The sequence below is a fragment of the Globicephala melas genome, chromosome 2 (genome assembly GCF_963455315.2).
Source record: "Globicephala melas chromosome 2, mGloMel1.2, whole genome shotgun sequence".
Classification (NCBI taxonomy): domain Eukaryota; kingdom Metazoa; phylum Chordata; class Mammalia; order Artiodactyla; family Delphinidae; genus Globicephala; species Globicephala melas.
The window spans coordinates 72,182,270-72,206,448 of NC_083315.2; positions in this window are offsets into that span (position 1 = coordinate 72,182,270).

Genomic DNA, 24,179 nt, shown 5'->3' on the forward strand with positions numbered 1-24,179 from the left:
AAAGGGAAGAACCTACAACAAAGATTACTCGACCCGGCAAGGATCTCATTCAGACTCGATGGAGAAATCAAAAGCTTTACAGAGAAGCAAAAGCTAAGAAAATTCAGCACCACTAAGCCAGCTCTACCACAAATGCTAAAGGAACTTCTCGAAGTGGGAAACACAAGAGAAGAAAAGGACCTACAAAAACAAACCCAAAACAATTAAGAAAATGGTCATAGGAACATACATATCGATAATTACCTTAAACGTGAATGGATTAAATGCTCCAACCAAAAGACACAGGCTTGCTGAATGAATACAAAAACAAGACCCATCTATATGCTGTCTACAAGAGACCCACTTCAGCCCTAGGGACACATACAGACTGAAAGTGAGGGGATGGAAAAAGATATTCCTTGGAAATGGAAATCAAAAGAAACCTGGAGTAGCAATACTCATATCACATAAAATAGACTTTAAAATAATGTTACAAGACACAAAGAAGGACACTACATAATGATCAAGGGATCAGTCCAAGAAGAATATATAACAATTATAAATATATATGCACCCAACATAGAAGCACCTCAATACATAAGGCAACTACTAACAGCTATAAAAGAGGAAATCAACAGTAACAGAACAATAGTGGGGGACTTTAACACCTCATTTACACCAATGGACATATCATCCAAAATGAAAATTAATAAGGAAACACAAGCTTTAAATGACACAATAGACCAGATAGATTTAATTGGTATTTATAGGACATTCCATCCAAAAACAGCAGATTACACTTTCTACTCAAGTGTGCATGGAACATTCTCCAGGATAGATCACATCTTGGGCCACAAATCAAGCCTCAGTAAATTTAAGAAAATTGAAATCATATCAAGCATCTTTTCTGACCACAGTGCTATGAGATTAGAAATCAATTACACGGAAAAAAATGTAAAAAACACAAAAACATGGAGGCTAAACAGTACGTTACTAAATAACCAAGAGATCACTGAAGAAATCAAAGAGGAAATCAAAAAATAAATAGAGACAAATGACAATGAAAACACGATGATCCAAAACCTATGGGATGCAGCAAAAACAGTCTAAGAGGGAAGTTTATAGCTACACAAGCCTACCTCAAGAAACAGGAAAAAATCTCAAATAAACAATCTAACCTTACACCTAAAGGAACTAGAGAAAGAAGAACAAACAAAACCCAAAGTTAGCAGAAGGAAAGAAATCATAAAGATCAGAGCAGAAATAAATGAAATAGAAACAAAGAAAACAATAGCAAATATCAATAAAACTAAAAGCTGGTTATTTGAGAAGATAAACAAAATTGCTAAACCATTAGCCAGACTCATCAAGAAAAAGAGGGAGAGGACTCAAATCAATAAAATTAGAAATGAAAAAGGAGAAGTTACAACAGACACCACAGAAATACAAAGCATCCTAAGAGACTACTACAAGCAAATCTATGCTAATAAAATGGACAACCTGGAAGAAATGGACAAATTCTTCGAAAGGTATAACCTTCCAAGACTGAACCAGGAAGAAATAGAAAATATGAACAGACCAATCACAAGTAATGAAATTGAAACAGTGATTAAAAATCTTCCAACAAACAAAAGTCCAGGACCAGATGGCTTCACAGGTGAATTCTATCAAACATTTAGAGAAGAGCTAACACCCATCCTTCTCAAACTCTTCCAAAAAATTGCAGAGGAAGGAACACTCCCAGACTCATTCTATGAGGCCACCATCACCCTGATACCAAAACCAGACAAAGATACTACAAAAAGGAAAATTACAGACCAATATCACTGATGAATATAGATGCAAAAATCCTCAAGAAAATACTAGCAAACAGAATCCAACAACACACTAAAAGGATCATACACCATGATCAAGTGGGATTTATCCCAAGGATGCAAGGATTTTTCAGTATACACAAATCAATCAATGTGATACACCATATTAACAAATTGAAGAATAAAAACCGTATGATCATCTCAATAGATGCAGAGAAAGCTTTTGACAAAATTCAACACCGATTTCTGATAAAAACTCTCCAGAAAGTGGGCTTAGAGGGAACCTACCTCAACATAATAAAGGCCATATGTGACAAACCCACAGCAAACATCATTCTCAATGGTAAAAAACTGAAAGCATTTTCTCTAAGATCAGGAACAAGACAAGGTTGTCCACTCTTGCTACTATTATTCAACATAGTTTTGGAAGTCCTAGCCACGGCAATCAGAGAAGAAAAATAAATAAAAGGAATACAAATTGGGAAAGAAGAAGTAAAACTGTCACTGTTTGCAGATAACATGATACTATACGTAGAGAATCCTAAAGATGCCACCAGAAAACTACTAGAACTAATCAATGAATTTGGTAAAGTTGCAGGATACAAACTTAATGCACAGAAATCTCTTGCATTCCTATACACTAATGATGAAAAATCTGAAAGAGAAATTAAGGAAACACTCCCATTTACCATTGCAACAAAAAGACTCAAATACCTAGGAATAAACCTACCTAGGGAGACAAAAGACCTGTATGCAGAAAACTATAAGACACTGATGAAAGAAATTAAAGATGATACCCGCAGATGGAGAGATATACCATGTTCTTGGATTGGAAGAATCAATATTGTGAAAATGACTATACTACCCAAAGCAATCTACAGATTGAATGCAATCCCTATCAAAATACCAGTGGCATTTTTTATGGAACTAGAACAAAAAATCTTAAAATTTGTATGGAGACACAAAAGACCCCGAATAGCCAAAGCAGTCTTGAGGGAAAAAAACGGAGCTGGAGGAATCAGACTCCCTGACTTCAGACTATACTATAAAGCTACAGTAATCAGGACAATATGGTACTGGCACAAAACCAGAAACATAGATCAATGGAACAAGATAGAAAGCCCAGAGATAAACCCACACACATATGGTTAACTAATCTATGACAAAGGAGGCAAGGATATACAATGGAGAAAAGACAGTCTCTTCAATAAGTGGTACTGGGAAAACTGGACAGCTACATATAAAAGAATGAAATTAGAACACTCCCTAACACCACACACAAAAATAAACTCAAAATGGATTAGAGACCTAAATGTAAGACCGGACACTATAAAACTCTTAGAGGAAAACATAGGAAGAACACTCTTTGACATAAATCACAGCAAGATCTTTTTTGATCCACCTCCTAGAGTAATGGAAATAAAAGCAAAAATAAACAAATGGGACCTAATGAAACTTCAAAGCTTTTGCACAGGAAAGGAAACCATAAACAAGATGAAAAGACAACCCTCAGAATGGGAGAAAATATTTGCAAACAAATCAACAAAGGATTAATCTCCAAAATATATAAACAGCTCATGCAGCTCAATATTAAAAAAACAAACAATCCATTCCAAAAATGGGCCGAAGATCTAAATAAACATTTCTCCAAAGAAGACATACAGATGGCCAAGAAGCACATGAAAAGCTGCTCAACATCACTAAGTATTAGAGAAATGCAAATCAAAACTACAATGAAGTATCACCTCACACCAGTAAGAATGGGCATCATCAGAAAATCTACAAACAACAAATGCTGGAGAGGGTGTGGAGAAAAGGGAACTCTCTTGCACTGTTGGTGGGAATGTAAATTGATACAACCACTATGGAGAACAGTATGGAGTTTCCTTAAAAAGCTAAAAATAGAATTACCATATGATCCAGCAATCCCACTACTGGGCATATACACAGAGAAAACCATAATTCAAAAAGACACATGCACCCCAATGTTCACTGCAGCACTATTTACAATAGCCAGGTCATGGAAGCAAGCTAAATGTCTATCGACAGACGAATGGATAAAGAAGATGTGGTACGTATATACAATGGAATATTACTCAGCCATAAAAAGGAACAAAATTGGGTCATTTGTTCAGACGTGGATGGATCTGGAGACTATCATACAGAGTGAAGTAAGTCAGAAAGAGAAAAACAAATATCGTGTATTAATGCATATATGTGGAACCTAGAAAAATGGTACAGTTGTATTTCTGCCCGGTTTGCAGGGCAGAAATTGAGACACAGATACAGAGAACAAACATATGGACACCAAGTGGGGAAAGCCGCGGGGTTGTGTGTGTGTGTTTGTGATGAATTGGGCGATTGATATGTGTACACTAATATGTATAAAATAGATAACTAATAATAACCTGCTGTATAAAAAAATTAAAATAAAATTTAAAAATTTTTAAAAATGTAATTAGGACAACAGGAAAATAAATATACACACATTGGGCCTTTTAAGGGCATGCCGTGTTGAGGAAATATTTCAAATCCCTGTTCAAACATAGGAGAAAAGGTAACCACTTTTAAGGCCATAAATCCCACACAACTCACCCAATTCTGACTGAGAACTTGCTTTCTAAACCCTCAGAGGAGGATCCACTGGTCTTTTCCTCTCAGGTTTTTTCCTTTGTTTTCATGTTTTAGGAAAGCCTTTCTCACCCAAAGGTTTTTTTTTTAAATTGATATGTATTTCTTCTGGCTTTATGGATTCATTTCTTACCTTTAACTTATTAATTCATCCTTATAATTGGTGTACTATTATATTTTTCAGAGGACAATATGAAGGCTTAGAAATGATTCTAAAAACTTGGCTCAAGATCTTCTGATTCTAAATCAGTTCATTTTCAACCCTAGGATATGAACTTGATTTTCAACCATGGTAGCCTCCTATAATTCTTGCTATTATAGGAACTGGGCTAAAGGACATGGACTGGCATGGGCCAAAGACATGAATGGAATAATGTCTGACTTAACACCCTACCCTCGCCAGTGCAACAACAGTGGTTGGAGGGATGCTCTGACACTGCACAAGGCAATGGGGCTCCGATCTGCCCTAGGGACCAAGTGGGAGCCACCAACGTGTGTGTTCAAACTTCAGCATAAGAGCCTTTTCCAGGGGGGATCTGTGGAACCTGCCCATATTTTACTTCCAGTTAATTTTCAGTGTATATTAGCTTTTCAAGAAACTACAGGACTAGAGCTCTTTCAAAGATAAAAACAGAATTGTTTCTCTATATAGTAGATATCAAAGAAATTAGTCAATCTCAGTGGTATGAATTGAATATTTTATTCCAGTGTTTGTATGAGCCTATTAAATGAAAAATAATTACTTTGATCTTTCAGAAATGTGCTTGGTTCTGTTTTGAGAATTATTGAGAAACATAACATGAGAGAAAAATGGGCTAGATAGTGCCACATTTACTTCTACCTTTTCTAACACCTCTTTAGTAACTCCAACTCTGAAACGTGGGAGCCCAGAAGTACCTTTCGGGCTAAGATTGACCCAATATTAAATATGTCAGTTTGTCACTACAGAGATTTACATAACGACTGAGGAGAGTTTTATGTATGTTTTTTGAAAAGTGGGTAAATTCCTGCTTGGTATAGTGGATTTTTATTAAGGAAAAGGAAAGTGATGCCAGTGTACAGCCTTCATTAAAACTCAGCTCTGCCATTTGTTCTTTCTTCCTTTACAACAGAAAAAGAGAATTGATTAAATAGAAAGATTCTGTTTTATAAACACCCACATTTTTCTCTTGATATCTCATTGATAGGAATATACTGTTCTTAAGGTATAAGCTACTCACCTTGGCTTTCTGTCTCTTTTGTGTGTGTGTGGTAAGGATAAATTGCAAATCAACGTGTTGTTGTTGTTGTTTTAAAATATTTATTTATTTATTTATTTATTTTGGCTGCACTGGGTCCCAGTTGCGGCATGAGGGATCTTCCTTGCAGCATGTGGACTTCTTAGTTGTGGCATGAACTCTTAGTTGCATCATGCATGTGGAATCTAGTTCTTGGACCAAGGATCGAACCTGGGCGCCCCCTCATTGGGAGCGCAGAGGCCTACCCACTGGACCACCAGGGAAGTCCCAAATTGCATATCATTTTGGATACTATCTCTTAAACTTTCTCTGTGAACAAAGCACGCTTTTCTGTGAGATGACTAAGGTAATTAAACGAGTAAAATGAAACTTAACACCCTATTGTCAGTGTTCCAAATTCATAGGAATTGTCTACAAATCATTCATTCATCAAGCACTTATTGAATACTTAGATAAATCAGGCACTTTGCAAGATATTTGGGACACAAAGATGCAGACAACTGCCCTCACAGAGCTCATAGGCTAATAAGGGGCTCTAATGAGTGCAACATGATGGTGATAAATGGTATAACAGAAGCACATATAAAGTATTAAGACAGAATGGAGGACAGAGGAGCCACTCTGCTTGTGGGAGTTATGGAAGTCTTCACAGAGATTCTAATATTTGGGTTGCGTCTTGAAGAAAGAAAGGAAGTTTAGCAGTTTTAGCAGCATGAACAATGTGTTCAGAAGTGAGCAATCTTAAAACACAATGATATGTTTGGGGAATAGTAAATAAATCAGTCGAATTTTAGAATATGGGAAATATGTTGGGGACAAACATAAAAGGAGACTGAAAAAGTGGATTGAAGCCTAGATCAGAGTTGGTAAATTTTTCTGTAAAGGTAGTAAATATTTATGGCTCAGGAGAGACTTATTCGACTCTATACTTGCAGTGTGAAAGCAGCCATAGACAATATGTAAACAAATGGGCATGGCTGTGTTCCAGTAAAACTTTATGTACAAAAAGAGTTGGTGGGTCAGATTTGGCCCATGGGCCATAGTTTGCCAACCCATGACCTAGGATCTGAAGGGTAGTTTAACATCATATTATAGATTTGAACCCCATCCTCTGGACGTCTATAAACATGGCATGATCAAACTTGTTTTCTAGGAGGTTAACTGTCATATCATCATGCAGACACAATAGGAGCAGAGATAGACACTGGACAATGGTCTGGGTGCTGAGACAGAAAGATAGTGGGAAAGAGAAAAAGGGCCAGATGTTTGAAATAGTTCCAAAGCAAAATGAATAGGAACTGAAATTAGAGTGGAGAACAAGAGGATGAAGTTGACTTTGACTCTGAAGTCTCCCCTATATGTCTTAACAATCAGTGTAGGGAGGATGGGGTCCTTCACTTCTGTATCCCAGTTATCTTTTTGTCTATTTAGAAGCTGAAACCAGAAGATAAGCCCCAAAGGTCTGTCTCTAGAATAGGAACTATCTGGTTTTAGGTCTCAGCTCTTATTCTAATTGTCAAGCCCTAAGTTATAAAATTCCTGGAACTGGCCACACCCAAGACCAGCAAATCAGTCCCCTGCTAAACCTCTGATGTTAAATGCTGTCATGTTCTGGAAAATCCTTAGAGATCTTGGAATCTAAAGATAAGGTATAAAGCAAAAACATAAAAGATGAAAATAAATCCAAAATTTTTTTCATTTACATTCTTGTTTTACATTCTTTTCATGGATGTTAAATGTTCCAAATGGTTGTATCTTGACTACAAGATGTCCAGAGTACATTGGAACTTAAAAATAAATTACTGCCATGACTCAGAATTGAAATTACCATATCATAAATTTCTTAGTAATCTCTCTATCCCTGGGCACCTGGCCTTGTCACCATGTGTTTAAATCCTATGATTTACTCCTCACCCCTCCTCTGCTCTCTCACCTCCATTTTTGCTGTAATAGACAAGAGTCAGCTCTTGTAGACAGAACAATTTTGCTCACCATTAGCGTTTTGGCTTAGTCTAATCGACATAGATCAACTCAGAGGTTTCCTGAAGTGGCTTTTAAAAACTGAAATGCTTGACTTTTCTTTGGTCATTGTTTTTATTTATTTATTTATGTTCGATTTATTTTATTTTTTCTTTATTTTATTGAAGTATAGTTGATTTAAAATGTTTTTTATTAATTTTTATTGGAGTATGTCTGCTTTACAATGTTGTGTTAGCCTCCACTGTACAACCAAATGAATCAGCCATGCACATACTGATATCCCCTCCCTTTTGGACTTCCCTCCCATTTAGGTTACCACAGTGCATTAGGTAGAGTTCCCTGTGCTATACAGTATGTTCCCATCAGTTGTCTATTTTATGCATAGTATCAATAATGTATATATGTTAATCCCAGTCTCCCAGTTCCTTCCACCCCACCCCTCTCCCCCCCTTGGTATCCATACATTTGTTCTCCACATCTGTGTCTCTATTTCTGCTCTTCAAATAAGATCATCTATACCATTTTTCTAGATTCCACATATATGCATTATTATATGATATTTGCTTTTCTCTTTCTGACTTACTTCAGCCTGTATGATATACGCTCTAGGTCCATCATGTCTCTACAAATGACCCAATTTCATTCCTTTTTATGGCTAATATTCAAAACAACACATGCACCCCAATGTTCATAGCAGCACTATTTACAATCGCCAGGACATGGAAGCAAGCTAAATGTCCATCAGCAGAGGAATGGATAAAGAAGATGTGGTCATTGTTTTTAAAGCATGACTTACCAGTGAAGTTCATTTGAACACTTTTCCTATATCTTTGTGATGATTAACTGCTGGCTTTGGGACCTCAGTCTTCCCTGTTTTGGGTTCCATTGTGGGGCCATCTTGCTTTGCGGGATTGTTGAGAATCCCAGACTTCTCTGCCTCCTCAAGTATCACCTGGTGACCCCGGGATTCACAGTACTGCAGAAGTGTGCTTCACTGGCTTGCCTTCCATTCCTTGGAAAATACAGATCATCTCACAGCTCCAATATAAGCTACAAGCACAAAGTGATAAATGAATATAGGTAGAATTTGTACTCCAGAAATCTTCACTCTGAAAGTTGTCTGCATGTCAAAAAGGAAATTGCAGCTCATGTTCTTACATGTGTTCTGTTTTCCTCATTGGATGTATAGGCAAGCCAAGTACTTTTTTCCCAGGAACTTTGCTTTCAAAATGAAGGAAAAATTAAACACATTCTGGGCTTTTAAAAAATAGTTTAATTTGACTGAAATTTTATGGGTTAGGAAGACTTTTAGAATACCATATACTAAAAATATTTTATGGACAAAGAGCCAAATATAACTAAAGCACAGTTTTAAGTTAAGAGAAGTAGGTTCTTGTTTTGATTACTGCCAAAAAATGCGTGCTGTGACCGTGTGACTAATTTCTTGCCTGTAGAATAATAAAGTTGGATTAATGCTTGATATCCTGACCAACTTGTAAAGCATTGTATTTTTTGTATATATAACTACAACAACTTTTGACTTTTGGTAGTGCACCAAAGTAACTGTACTAAACGTGTGGCTAAAATCATTACTATTAAACCTGATAGAGGAATTCAACATTAGGCTGCAAAATTATTCTTAAGTATTTGTCTGATGGATATAGGAGTTCCTAAAAGATAGCGCTGTGCAAAGAAGATGAAATATGCCAGCAACTCTTCCTATGGTTTTATGGTAGAGTTCCTTACTGCTTCTTTTCCTACTTCGAGGATGGAGGAGTAGATGTTTAGATAACTAAGAGGGGTGAAAGTCAGTGATCCTCAGAGTGTGACCATAAGACCATCTTAATTCAAATCACCTAATTTTTTTTTTCAGTGATGATTTCTGGATCCATCTTATATCTACAGAATCTAAATCCCTAAGTGTGGAGCTCAGGATTTTGCATTTTAAGCAAGAAACCCAGGTGAATTTTTTGTAAATTCAAGGTGGTGAACCAGCAGTTCTGTTGTGAAGGTTTGGAGTTAAGTAGCTTGAAAGGCTTTGGAGTCCAGTAAACTCATTGTCAAAATGATGATAATGAAATCCACATCACAGGATTTCAGGGCATCAAGTGCCTGGGACATAGTAAACATTCGGCATGTGATGGTTATCGTTGTCATCATTTTTGTTTGAATTGTTTAACTATTTGACTCAGTTCTCCATTTTACAAATGGAGAAGGGCTGTGTTTTGTGGCAGAAATCTTTATCGTTCAAAGTGGGACGTTGGCAGTTTGACATACCTCTTATGACTGTCATCTTTCCTCAGGAATGAGCTGTATCTGGGAATTGAGATGTACCTTCTGAGCTACATCTGACTCTGCCACAGTGTGGTTGATGCAGAGACAGGGCTGCTACTGTCTCCTTGTCCCTGCGAAGATGAGCCCTTATCACTTTAGGGAACCTTTGTTTCCTTTCCTTTGCTGGACCTAGAGCTCAGAGAACACAGGAAATTCTGGGTTGGGTTGTCATTCTCTTTTCTTGCTTTCTTCTCCCTCGTCGGAAAACAGGAGAGATGGATGGAATGATTTGGGGGCCTCTTCAAGTTCTGAAGTTCAAAGATCGCATATAATCTAATGTTTTTGAATCACAATGTTTAAGACCTGGAAGAGAATTTAGTGGTGGTATTCTATGACATCAAGTGACATACCATCTTTGTGAAAACTGGTAAAGCAGAGAGAAAATCATAATGATTTGGGAATATTGGAAAATGTCAGGTTTCTTAGATCAATAACCCTCATTTCAGTCCACATAGTCAGCTGGCCTAAAATGTTTCTGTTGTAGAATCTGACTAGATATGGCTATATTGTGCTATTACATAGCAATGACAGGGAATATTTTCTCTGCGGAATAATCTAGTCAGGGAACTTGACATTGAGATTTGTTCAGTGCCTTAGGGTTGGGCTTCCTAGAAGCAGAGTCAGAGATAGGGTTTCTTGTCAAAGGGATTTATTGAGGGGAATTGCTCTCAGCTGAAACTTGCAAGAGAGTGAGGGGATCAGGAGAGGGCAGGGGAAACAGCTAGGCAAATATGTGGGTTGAGCTGACACCTAGCCATGGCCTGACACCCACCCAAGAGCTCTGGAGCATACTGGCATCTCCCAGTCATCCTGCCTGGAAGCAACAGAACTAGCCTTTTCTACCCTATTTAGTGAGTCATTGGCTGTAGGCCATCATCCCTATCCCCCTCCTTGTCGGATTCTTGATCTTAAAATATCTCATCACCAAATAGTTTTGCCCTAGGTTTTTAATAACTTTTTTTTTAACATGATGGGATTTTCCCTCTGTTCCTAGTTTTCTTAGAATTTTATTTTAATCATGTAAATATTCTGAATTTTATAAAATGCATTTCCTGTATCTGTTAAGATAATTCTGTATCTTTTTTTCTTTAAGTTGTTAATAAAGATTAATAGTTTTTCTTCTGTTGAACTACCCTTGCATTTCAAAGATAATCCCTTCTTAGATAGAGTATATTATTTTTCAGGATGCTCACCTTCTGTTTGAAGTTTATGTATCTGCCATAACTGAGTTTAGCTTACTTGGTATTGAGGTTGTACTAGGTTCATCAAATGAGTTGCAAGCTTTCTCCCTTTTTTTCCTATTATTTGGAACAGCTTTTATAATATTGGGATTATCCATGTATTAGTTTCTTGAGGCTGCTTTAAGAAATTATCACAGACTTGGTGGGTTAAAACAAGAGAAATTTATTTTTACAGTTTTAGAAACCGAAAGTCCAACATCAGAGTGTCAGCAGGACCAAGCTCCCTGCAGAGGCTCTAGGGAAGATTCTTTGTCTCTTCTTTCTGGCAGCTATTGCCACATCTCTCCAGTCTGCCTCCAGGGTCACCTGTCCTCCTCCTATTCTGTCTGTGCCTCTCTCCTCTGTGTAGCTCTTATAGGACACACCAGTGGATTTAGAGCCCACCTGGATAATCAAGGACAATCTCCTCATCTCAGGTTCCTTAACTTAATTACATCTGCAATGCTTGTTTGCTCAAATAAAGTTAATATTCACAGGTACCAGTAATTTGATGTGGACATAATTTTTGGGGAGGTCACCATTCAACCCACTACAATCTGTTTCTTGAAAGTTTAGTAGATTTCATCTCTAAAGTCATTTGCTCCTGGAAGGTGGTTTGAGGTTAAATTTTTGAATACTGATTCAACTTTTTAAATAATTTTAGGCTGATTCACTATTTCTTCTTGAGTCTGTTTTGGTGCTTAATTTTTTTCTAAAAAAGTATTAGTTTTGACTGTGTTTCCAAATTTACTTACATGAAGTAGTACACTGAATTCTCTTAAGATTTTCTAATCAAAATGTATTGTATATATACTTATGTGATCTAGTGCTTTCCTAATATCATTTATATACTTATTACTGTTTATATATATTCACAGATATATATTACATTACATATAAATATTTTTATCATCTACCACAGTGCTAATATTATTTCAGTGTACACTGTTGCTCTCCTTTTATTAATTTTTGATCAAATTTTCCAGTTATCCAATTATATTCATTTTTAAAAGAATACAAGTCACTTTCTTTTGAGATCTTGCAGAACCAGATCCTCTTAAGATTTTTACCTCCCAGGTCCCATGTAATTTCCATATCCAACTTCCTTGCTTCTTTTTTTCTCCATAATACCTATCAGCATCTAGCATACTATACTTTTTATTTGTTCATCTTATTTATTTTCTGTCTCCCAAGTAGAATATAATTTCCATAAGAGCAGAGATTTTCATCCTTTTGGATCACTATGAATCCCTGGTACCTGTAACGGTCAAAAAATATTTGTTGAATGAATGAACCAAAATTTGTCTTAAATGTGTCAGTCTCTGCCATTGATTTATTTTCTATTCATTAATTTCTACCCTTTATTAGTTATCCTTTACTTTCCCTAAAGTTCAGTACTTTTCTACTTGTTTTAGCTTCTTGAGTTGAATACTTAAATCATTAATTTTTTCTTTCTTTTTTCGAATATAAACATTAAAGATAAGCATTTTTTCTCTTGGTACCTCTCTAGCAGTATCCTAAAAGTTTTTATTTGGAGAATTTTCATTGCCATTCAGTTCTAGATGTTTTATAGTTTCTTTATGATTTCCTCTTTCATCCATGAATAATTTTAATATTGTGTGTATTATTTTTAGCATTCTTAAAGTGAAACAGCTATTGCTGATTTACAATTTTATTGTACTTTGGTGGAAATATATGCTCCTTGTAATACTAACTTGCTGAAATTTGTTGAGACCTAGTAACATGTAAATTTTGAAAATATGCCATTTTTGTGGTATGGTATTTGTGGTATTACAGATAAGGTAAATTCTTCTATTATAGTCTGCCCTCACTATCCACAGGTTCTGGATCTGTGGATTCAATGAACTGTGGATGGAATTTCAGTTGGTGGCATGTGGAACCTATGGATACAGAGGGCCAGCCATCTTTTGTTCTTCCTAAACTGGGGCATACAATTCTCCTTAGTAACATTTGTACTTCAAACCTTATGAACTTTCCCTCTTATCACATAGATTTGTCTTCCTAGTGACATGGTCATTGCATTACAATTTATCAAAATCCACTGACTTTCACAAAAACATATGTATTTTGCAACATACACAAAACATCAACTTACAGTGTTTTTTTTTTAAATTTATTTTAGGCTGTGTTGGGTTTTGGTTGCTGCGCGTGGGCTTTTCTCTGGTTGTGGCCAGCGGGGGCTACTCTTCATTGCGGTGCGCAGGCTTCTCATTGCAGTGGCTTCTCTTTGTTGCAGAGCATGGGCTCTAGGCACGAGGGCTTCAGTAATTGTGGCACGCAGGCTCAGTAGTTGTGGCTCGTGGGCTCTAGAGCGCAGCCTCAGTAGTTGTGGCGCACGGGCTTAGTTGCTCCGCGGCATGTGGGATCTTCCTGGACCAGGGCTTGAACCCATGTCCCCTCCATTGGCAGGCGGATTCTTAACCACTGTGCCACCAGGGAAGTCCCTCAAATTATAGCTGAATATCACTCATCAGGCTGTTCATATCAGTGGTATTAAATACTACTGCAAAGTGTAAAACTTAAATTTCAGGAAAAAAGTGTCTTAATATTTTTTACAAAATATCGTGAAATATCCAAAATGTTTTCCCTTACTGTGTCAATTGAAAAAAAACTCTTTTAAACATTTTTTCCTCTACTTGATAAAACTAGTGAGTTAAAAATGAAAAAAAAATGGCTGTCTCAAATGTACATAATGCTGTAACTTTTAAAATGTTAATTTTAGGCAAAAGCTTTTTTTTTTTAACATTCTTTTCTGGGAGAAAGAGATTCTCATTCTGAAATGAGAATTTTTAACCTAAAAGAACATTTCCTTCAATTTAAAAAATATTTTTGTCAATCTAAGAGTTAAAATGAAATGTCCAAAAAATTAAACATCACAAATGTCAGCAGCACCTAGTGACCCAAAATGTGGGTATTTGAGTATATATGTCATGTGTTATGAGGTCCAAGATAGTACAGGCAAGCCTCAACTCACAAAAAAAGATGCCTTAAAAAAATGTTCCTTTATAAGCCAGTTTTTGGAGCTTGACCCACAGTGGTCCTCAAATAATGTTAAGACAAATAATGAAAGAGAGTGAGGTCCTAGGATAGCCCCTTCCCTAATGATCTGTTAAATCCAAAGGCACTAGGAATGCAGGATAATATTATGTAATCACTGATAAAATAATGTTTCTAAAAGAAAATACATTTAGAGTTCCAGCTTAGAATGTCAGGCACCCATCTACCCATTCAGCTGAGAGATAGAGTCTACCCTTCCTCTTCCCCCATCAGCCTCAGGCTGCCAGTGAGGGACTGCTGAGCACAGTTACAGCAGCAGAGTTTGCTTGGGAGCTTGGGCCATCGCTGGTGAAATACCCTCCTTTCCTAGCCCTAACTTTGGTGCCCTTCTCTCTTCTTCTCTTGTGCCATTGCATGTACTCATTATGAATTAGTGGGAAGCCACCAGACTGAAAATAGCAATGGAGACCAGGAGAAGGGCAGCATTGCCTTGTGGTTGGAATCTTTCCTTTGCCCCTTGCCCATGGTCCAGTCTTGGTTTTCAATGCCCTCTCTGAATCAAAAGAGCCTTCTCTTTGAACAGACCCCTGCACAGTGCTTGGACCAGGTGATTTCGAGCCTCTGCTAGATCTTTGAACTGTAATTCTCTCCCCATTAGTTTACTTCCAGCTTGGTTTTGTGAGCCCTTAATTGCCAGTTTTGTAAGAATCAGACTTCATCCAGTTCAGCCTGATGCCCTTGATTCTGGGATCTATCCAAAGGAGAGCAGCTAGGCTTCGGTCAAACACTGGAATATGTTTGTCTTCTTCAACTTGGAATGCAAATTTCTTAACTCTAAAAACAAGCTGAAAATTTTGCGCAAAGCAGGGATGCAATATTTTTTATTCCTAGATCCCCCTAGTACCAGGGGCTGACACAAAATAGTGGTTATATTAGTTAACAATTCATTGGCTACTAGTAACTGAAAATCTGACTGCTGTTGCTTTCACAAAGAGAGGTTTGTTTTTCTCAAATAAGCAGTCCGGATTAGACATCTGTTGGTGTTGGTTCAGCTGCTCAGTCATGCCACTTGGGATCTGAGCTTTTTCTCCTCCATTCCCCGCAGTGTATTGGATTTTTGTTCTCATACTTGTCAACCGTGTTCACAAATGGCCACCCCAAGGTCTGGGCATCACAAGGCAGCGTGCTCGTCCAAACTTGCCCTTGTCTGCCTTCTGACATACCACAACGATCTCCACTCCATCTCTGCTTCCACTCTGCCACCACCCCCAAATCCATTTTCCATGTCACAGCCACGATGGTCTTTCTAAAATTAAAATCAGAGTCTATTTTTTTCCATTACTTAAAACACTCCTTTGTTCCTAGTAGAATTAGAAGAAAACCCAAACAGGCTGTAAGGCTCTAGGGGATCCAGCCACTGTCCCCTTTGCTCCTCAGCTTCTGTCCTTCATCCTCCCTCTCTTCTTATCTTCAACCAACCTGCTTTCTTGCTGTTCCTCAGAAAGATACTGTTTAGCGTCACTCTAGGCCCTTTGCACTTCCTGTTTGCTTTGCATGGAATATTTTGTTGCTTCTTGTTTTCCGTATCTCTGCTCAAAGACCATATATTCAGTGAAACCCTCCCTGACCATCCAAAATAAGTAGCCATACCCTCTGCCCTCTTCCCCCACCCCCAGTCATTCCCTTTTTCCATTCCACCATGGCTACCCAGTGATTCTTGCTCCTGGCTGCAGGTTTGAATCACCTGGGAAACTTTAAAAAATACCACATTCAGTCCCTATTTCATATTTCAAGTCTAATTGATCTGGGATGGGCCCCAAGCACTGGTATTATTTTTAAAGTGTCCCACATGATTCTCTTGCAGCTATGATTGACAGCTACTGGGCCACATGGTTAAAGGTACATGAACAATACCATGTGAACAATCATTTTGGATAATCCTGTAATACTGACTCTTTTTCTTGATATAACTTAACTCGATGAAGAGGAATTAGGATAATAGCCATTCTTGGTATGTATCTATACTAAGAAACTAGTGAGTATTTGTGTTAAATCAAAACTTAGGGTAAAGAATTACTTTCTTGGAAGAAAATGATCCAAATAAGAAAATAGTGTTTGCTCTGTGTGTGTGTCTGTGTGTGTGTGTGTATGTGTGTGTGTGTGTGTGTGTGTGTGTGATTCTCAGAGTGTGGTTTCTCAGTTTAGTTTGCCCTCTGCACCCCCTCTTCTAACTGTGTGGGAGTTGTCAGTTTTGGGGAGATGGACTGTGGAGGCGGGGACCTCAGGGGGCTCTCAGCAAGCCTGGTGCCGGCCCGAGTGGTCTGTGAGAGGGAAGGCACGGGTCAGAGGCTGACAGATGGTCTTTCTGCCACATGGATGGCAGGCAGATGGCTCTGACAGTTTGGACAAGGCCACCACTTTGGGCTGCTAAGGCGGAGCTCTGAAAAGATGCTTGAAGAAGCTGCCGATAACAACCCTCTCTCTTGCCCTGAGCAGACATTGAGCCTGAAGACTCACATGAGGTAGGGAGGGGAAAGAGAAGCAAGAAAATGAGAAAGAGTGAGAGACTATGGCTTGCTTGCTCCACGAAGGCGGCCCTTCCACTCCCCACCCCTTTCCTGCTGCGGAGTGTGTGGGAGAGATCTTGGAGACAGGACGGGGAGAGGGTAAGCGCACGACCATCTTCATGCACAGCTGCCTAAGTTCCAGCTCTGCATAGCCTTCAAAGTGTACCAGCATCTTTTCATTCGTGTTTGCTCTTAATGCTTGAATCTAACTCAAAGCATTGTCTTATGGGGCCACATTTGTACCATTCTCAGCATAAGGCCTGGCCTCCAATAAGAACTCCTAGCAAGTGGACTATGACTTAACATAGCCCAAGGTTTAAAAGGAAGTAAAAACCAAATCATGACTGCCTTATTAACACATCCAACGGTTTTCCTTCTGCTGTGTGACAGCAGTCTTCTCTTTTCCTACTGTATGCTCTTATTTTCATTGACCAGTAGGGTCTGTTTCTACTGAAAGCAAGGAGCCATTGTGTCATGGGAAGGGAGCGGCATGAAGAGGTGAGAGACTAATCCCACGTTTACCTCTAATTACCTTTACTAATCCCATGAGGCCCAGGCACATTACTTAACCATCTACGACAGTTGTTTGCATGGGCAGGATTTCTTTGTTTCCAGTTATCTCCGCAAGGGCCCAGAGGAAAGTCTTTATGACTCTCCCACTTTGCCAGGAGACATTTGGGAATGGCTGCTGCAGTGAGCATGCCCGTCCTTTTTTCCCCACGCACTGCATTTTGCAAGGCCTCTTGGCACAGAACTACAGCAGACATTTAATTAACATAAAACACTGTATAACACCATCAAGACAGTAGCTAGATTGGGAAGCTGGCAATTCCGCAACCCCATGCAGCCAAGTTCTCAGACTCAGGTCTGTCCTTCAACTTGCTCATGGTGGTTGAAGATGCAGGAGGTCTCTCCTATCCCAGAGCTATCTCCTCTGAATCTCCTCTACCAGCATTTTCTGGTGTAGACTCCTGGGGTAGAAGTTGGGGGCACTGCTGCACCCCCTTCTTCCATCTGTCTTTTGGGACTCACCATGTCCTTTGCAGCCACTGGGTCACCCCAGCTACAGGCTGAACAACTTCTGAAAACTGCAAGTCTGATTCAGGACACTTGTGGCCTTTAGAGTCTCATCATCTTTCCTTGCTTATGTCCATGTGTCTTCTTCAAAGCCCACTCCAAGTCCCCACTCTCCAGCTTTCACCCTTGTTGTGACTACAGCCTGACGTCCCCTTGGAGGCCTTCATGTCACACCTAATTTGCATGCCATGCCTTGTTCTCCAGTTAATTGGATCATCCCCATTTTAACTCATATTACATGGAAAAAAGGAATGTGTTCAATTTCTTGGCAAAATGTAACTGAGCACTTGCTGTGTGTCCAGCAACTAAAAACCTAAAGCTGAATAAGGTGTGGTCCTTATTGCTGTAAGGCCCTGTGGTCTGATGAGACGTCTCACACATATACCTCACTTTAATGCAGTGTAAGAACACTCTGGAAGCAGAGACAACGGATTGACCACTCTGCTAGGCAGGAGCGGCATGTAGAATCAGAGGACAGCAAAGGATTCTGAAAGCAGCAGTTTTAGCTGAGCTTCTCTCATGGCCCCAACCAGCCTTCTTCCTTGTTCCAGGTGCAGGTCTCAGGGTTCACAGATGTGTGGAGTTGAATGATTTAGGGGTGCCGAGAAGGGCTTTCATAGGATCGCCCTCTGTGGCCGGGCCTAGATCTGAGATGACAGCATTTGAGATTTGTTTCAATTGTCATCATTTAGGGAGCAAGCACATTAAGCCTAGAAGATATCATTTTGGATTAATTTATCCTACTTTTCTTCTTTTGTTCCTCTTTGGTCATTCTTACCCCTTCTAGGAACATCTGACAAACTCTGATTGAAAGGTAGAGGTGTGCATAGAGATACTTAGGGTTAAGGCCTACACATGGGCAGATTTCCTTTTCTCCTTAATTTAGCCAAGAGGATTGCCTGATTTTCCAAAAGTTACTTTGTTAGAAAACCAGTGAGTGGGGTGGCGGTGGGAGTGGTGAGTAAGGAGAGGAAACATAGCAGATGGAAGCACAAAGCCAAAACCAGAAATAGTAGCATTTACTAATGCCATTTGCAGCAACATGGATGGACCTAGAGTTTATCATACTAAGTGAAGTCAGTCAGACAGAAAAAGACAAATGTCGTATGATAGCACTTATATGTGGAATCTAAAATACGATACAAATGAGCTTATTTACAAAGCAGAAACAGACTCACAGATATAGAAAACAAACTTATGGTTACCAAAGGGGAAAGTGGTGGGGGGAGGGATAAATTAGGAGTTTGGGATTAGCAGATATAAACTACTATAAATAAAATAAACAACAAAGTCCTACTGTATAGCACAGGGAACTATAGTCAATATCTTGTAATAAACTATGATGGAAAAGAATATGAAAAAGTATATATATATATATATATGAATCGCTTTGCTGTACAGCAGAAACTAATACAACATTGTAAATGAACTATACTTCAATTAAGAAAAAACAAACAAAAAAACAAATAGAAAGGACTGAAATTCATGGGTCTAAGAGAGCATTTTAGTTTGGAAATAAATATGAATGTGCTAAAAAAAAAAGAAAAGAAAAAAGAAATGGTAGCATTTACAAAGACAGTATGATGTAGAAGGGAAATTATGATTTTGAGTATTAGGGAACCTGGGCTCAGGTCCTCATATAACCATTCACTGCCTTGCAATTTTCTCTGAGCTTTACTTTCCTCCCGTGCACTGTCTGCCTTTCAGGTTTGTTTTGCAGATCCCATTCTACACTGTTATATGAATGTCCATAGTTTGGTTAGATAAGCCCAGCTTATTTCACACAGATCCTATTCCAGTGTGATCCATGGACCAACAGCATTGGCCTTACCAGGTGCTTGTGAGAAATGCAGACTTTTGGGCCCCACCCCAGACCTAATAATAAATTGGAATCTGTATTTTAACAAGATCCTAAGTGATTCATTTTGAAAAGTCCTCATTGAGACCACTAGTTCTCAAATGTGGTTGCACGTTAAAATCACTGAGGGAATGTTAAAAAATACTGGGAGTCAAAATTCCTTTCCCAGAAATCCTCATGTAATTACTATGGGGGTTGGCCTGGGCATCAAGGTTTCTAAAAGCTCCCCAAGGTGATTTTCACATGAAACAAATTTTGAGAATCATGGCTCTGAACCAGTGCCTCTCAAACCATCTCTTACTGTTTGAGACCATTTTGCTTATAAATTTCCAATCCATCTGGTTGTAAAATTTAAAAGTGTCACGTGCCTTGAATATAGCAGCAAAGTCAAATTGGTATAAAAGTAGATAAATTCCTACTTTCAATTTGTTCCTTCACTTATCACAAACCTGTAACAGAGAGTTCTTGGGCCAACAGTGGTCTTTGGGCCACGCTTGGACTGAGATACACTGCAGTTCAGGCCACACTTCACCCCAGTTAGGAAAACAGCATCACCCATCCCATCCGCAGACTCCCTTCTTCTAGGTCAGGGGTTGGAGTATAATCTTTATTTTATTGACCGTGCAGTTATATGGCACCTGTCTTGTACCAGGTACTGTTGTAAGTGTTTTACATGTTTTCACTAATAATAGTATTAAACTTATTTATCATTATCCTCTTCGCTTTTGTGGGAGCAGAAACATGGCATTGGATGGTTAACTAGCTTGCCCAAAGTCACAGAGTTGGTAGACAGCAGAGGCAGGATTTTGAACCCAGGTTGTCTGGCTCTTTATCACTATGCTGCTTCACCCACAGGTGCTTGTGGGAGAAAGGACTAGTCTCCCACATACACCACATCTCATTAGTCATCTGTCCTGTCCCCTTGACCCCTAAATGTCTCTGAGTCCTATCCCTACATCTCCATCTCTTCATCCTCTTCCTACTCACTGCCTTTGTCCAGGCTCTTGTCATCTCTCTCCTGCACTGTTGGAATAATCTCATCTCTCCCTTCTAATGTATCCTCTGAACCTTCATCAGGGTGATCTTTTTCAGATGCAAAGCTGAGCAGGTTCTGAATCATTTAATGGATCTAAATCAGTCAAGTTCATCTTCCTAAGGTCTGCACAGCAGCCACTTTGCAATGGAGCACTGCCTGTCTAGCCTCTTTCTTGTCCCTTCCCCTCCTCTCACTCCAGCCATGCAGAACCAACCACACTGGTCATGGACTTTGCCTCAGCCACTCATGGTGTCAGGTCTTTTGTGCATTTGGTTTCCTGGATGGAGGTCCTCTGTCTGAGACTAACTCACTCTTCAAGGTGTAGCTCAAGTATTGCCTCTCCAGGAAGTCTTTCCTGAACACCCTAGCAGCACCACACCACTCCTAGTGGCTTGTCACTCCCTCTTCATGCTTCCCCCGTAGCATTTGTGACACTCTATCCTGGTTCCTGGTTTCTGTGCCAGTATCCCTTTTGACTATGACCCCCTCAACTCTGTGTCTTTAAAGCTAGTACAAATTCAGGATCATAACAAGTACTCACAATTTATTTGGAATGAATGAGTGAGTAAATGAATGCAAGCAGAACCGCTGTACCTCTTTAGAGACACAGGGGCTGCCCTCCTTGCTCCTTTTCTCCCTTTCCTACTCCACTCCCTTGCACTCCCACCGCCCTCTGCCTTTGAACAGGAAAGCTCTGTGTCCTCATTTTGGCCTTGCCAAAGCTTCTCAGACTGTCAGCTTAGGGAGTCTGCCCCTTCCTCCTGAGAGCCTCAGCTGTTGGGCAGCCAGCACCAAAGAGTGGTCTAGCTTCCTCTTATCGCTTCCCTGCTCTGCGTGCCCTGGAGAGAATAATAAATGTGTACACAAAATAGATGCTAAAATATTCATGAATATATTTGGAAGATTTTTTTGCTTAAGCCCCCTTTGTCTGAAAATAGAATAGAAGAGACAAATAGACAAATGTGACACACAAAAGTGTGGCGAGAAATATACAATAAGCAGTTAGATGCAATTGATCACTTTGCACTAGGTTATCTAAAGACCAGTCTTAAAACATACCTGAACATCAAAGGAGAGACATCCTTCTACTGTCGGAAGAGATTGCTTTTTAATGAACATCTTCCTTCTGTCTTCAGGACCGTGAGTCACAAGGTTGTTCTGCCTTTCTCCCCACCTCTTTAACATCTGTCCATTATCCCTTGAGGCGATCAGGCTTTAGTGAACATGGAGAATTGGGTCAATCTGGATGGCTTTGCCTCAGCCTGCTTGGTGTTGTGCACCGGTGGATCGTGGCGAGCCCCCAGGGCAGGCAGCTGGGTGGTGATCATGGCTGGTGCTATCAGGTAGCCTTAGACAGAAGCAGGAATGGGCAGCCTCACTTGCATAAGAGAGAGGGGGCTCTCTGTCCTTCTGGGCTTCCTGCTTGTGTTCTCCATATCACTGGTTTCCACAGAGAAACCCAGTTCCTTCATTAAGACCGTCCCAATCAGCCTTGCCCACAGGCGTGTCTCACACTTCTAACCTCTTACAATGTTAATCACCTTTTCCATTCATTTCCTTCCATCTGTCCTTCCTTCCCTCCTTCCTTCCTTCTTTCTTTACCTTCCTCCCTTCCTTCATTTTTTCCTTCCTTCCTCTGCCTGTCTTTTCTTCCCCACTGTGAATAATCATCTTCCTATCACTGCCAAACCTGGAACAGTAGATATGCAGTAAGAGCTATTTCACCATTTATTAAAGGGTATGGAAGTTATGCTTCAATGAGGAGACCATTGCCCACTGAGATACAGCTCTTTTCATGGAGCTAATATGTGTAAAAAGATACTTGTGTAAAAAGATGACCATGCTAATGTAAAACTTGGGCTTTGGGAAATGGACTGATGTCAGACCTGAGACCAAGTGGCCAGGGTATGAGGGCAAGGCCACACACTGGGAATGGGGACAAGGGTGGGGTTCTTCCCAAAGAGTAGACTTTTTCTACTATATCTCATCCTGGAAGGATAGTCCCAGGGCAGGAAATGAGAACTTGAGAGACAGGACTTAGGCTGGCCTGAAGAGAAGACAACAAACGTCCACCTTCCTTAATGCAGAGCTTGGCTCAGCCCAGATTCTAAGGCCTAGAGCAGTTTCTGCAGTGGTGGGTGAGCTGCCCTTGGCCTGGGGAGGCAAGCAGCTGACCCCATGAGAGGTTCCAACAGCTGTGATATTGCTCTATGTTCAGCACATCCATTTTTCTTATCTTTTATTCAGGTCTCACTTGAAGTTACCATTAGTTTTTGTGGTGTGTGGAAAGCTAGGGAGAGACCAGTGTCCATGTCTGGGGGTATGGAGTGTGGGAGAACAGGGTCCTCTCCCTGAAACAGGGGTGGGTGTGGAAGCAGCTCCATCACCCTTAGCCAGAGCCTGGTCTCAGCAGAGCCATGGGAAGCCAGTTAGTGGGTGGTGAGGTGGCATGGCCAGGGAGTCCAGATAAAGAATTTAAGTGTTCATATCCTGAGCCATGAGAGGCCTGGGCAAACTCTCTGATACAGATGAGGGCCTCTGAGGGGGCTAACTTCCAATGCAACATCGTCAGGGTCTGTGCCTCCATCATTTGTGGCCAACATAGATTTGACCTTGAATAACAATGGCTCCAATTTGAAGGAAGACAGGGGCTGATAGGCTGAATAGAGACAGGATCTTTAAGTTAGGCAGAGCAGGGTTGGGATTTCAGACCCACTCCCTTTACTTAACATTCCACTACCTTAATAATGGTTTCCACAAGTTAGAAAGTGTCTCTGAGAACCAGTGCCTTATCAGTAACATAGGGATTAGTAACAAGTAAGAAGTCTGGTTAGCATTAACAAAAATAAAAGCAGAATAACTACAGTGCCTTGTGTGTATTGTTAGATAATCTAATGATGGTGATTGTTAGTTTCGTTTCCCTTATATCCAAAATGGCAGCTGAAGGACACTTGTCCCAGTGACAAGCGTATCCAGTCATACTACTTTTACAAAAGTGTTTTACAAAACACTTTTACAGTGTTTGTACAAACTTCACAAGCCTCAGTAGAAGGGGTACAGGTAGCTGTTGCTAACCCCTGAAATCGGTGTGAGAGATGGACTTTCTCTGCCATTTTGCCTGCAAATCATACCATTTAAGCAAGTGCTTAGCTCTCATGCTAATTGCTGAGCCTAGTTCTAAGCCTACCAAGCGATGCAGGCAATGGGCATGGAAGGTCTCCTACTTCAAAGGTGTAGAGGCTGAGGATACTGAGAATAGCCCCTGAACTCTGTAGCCTAGTGACAAAGACAAAATTTCAATTTTATGTGGTATATGCTATGGCAGAAGTATGGATAATGTCTTATGGAGGTTATGGCAGAAGTATAGATAATGTTTTCTGGAAGCAGCAGCAGCAGAGAGGGGAGTGGGATAGCCAGAATGCTTCCT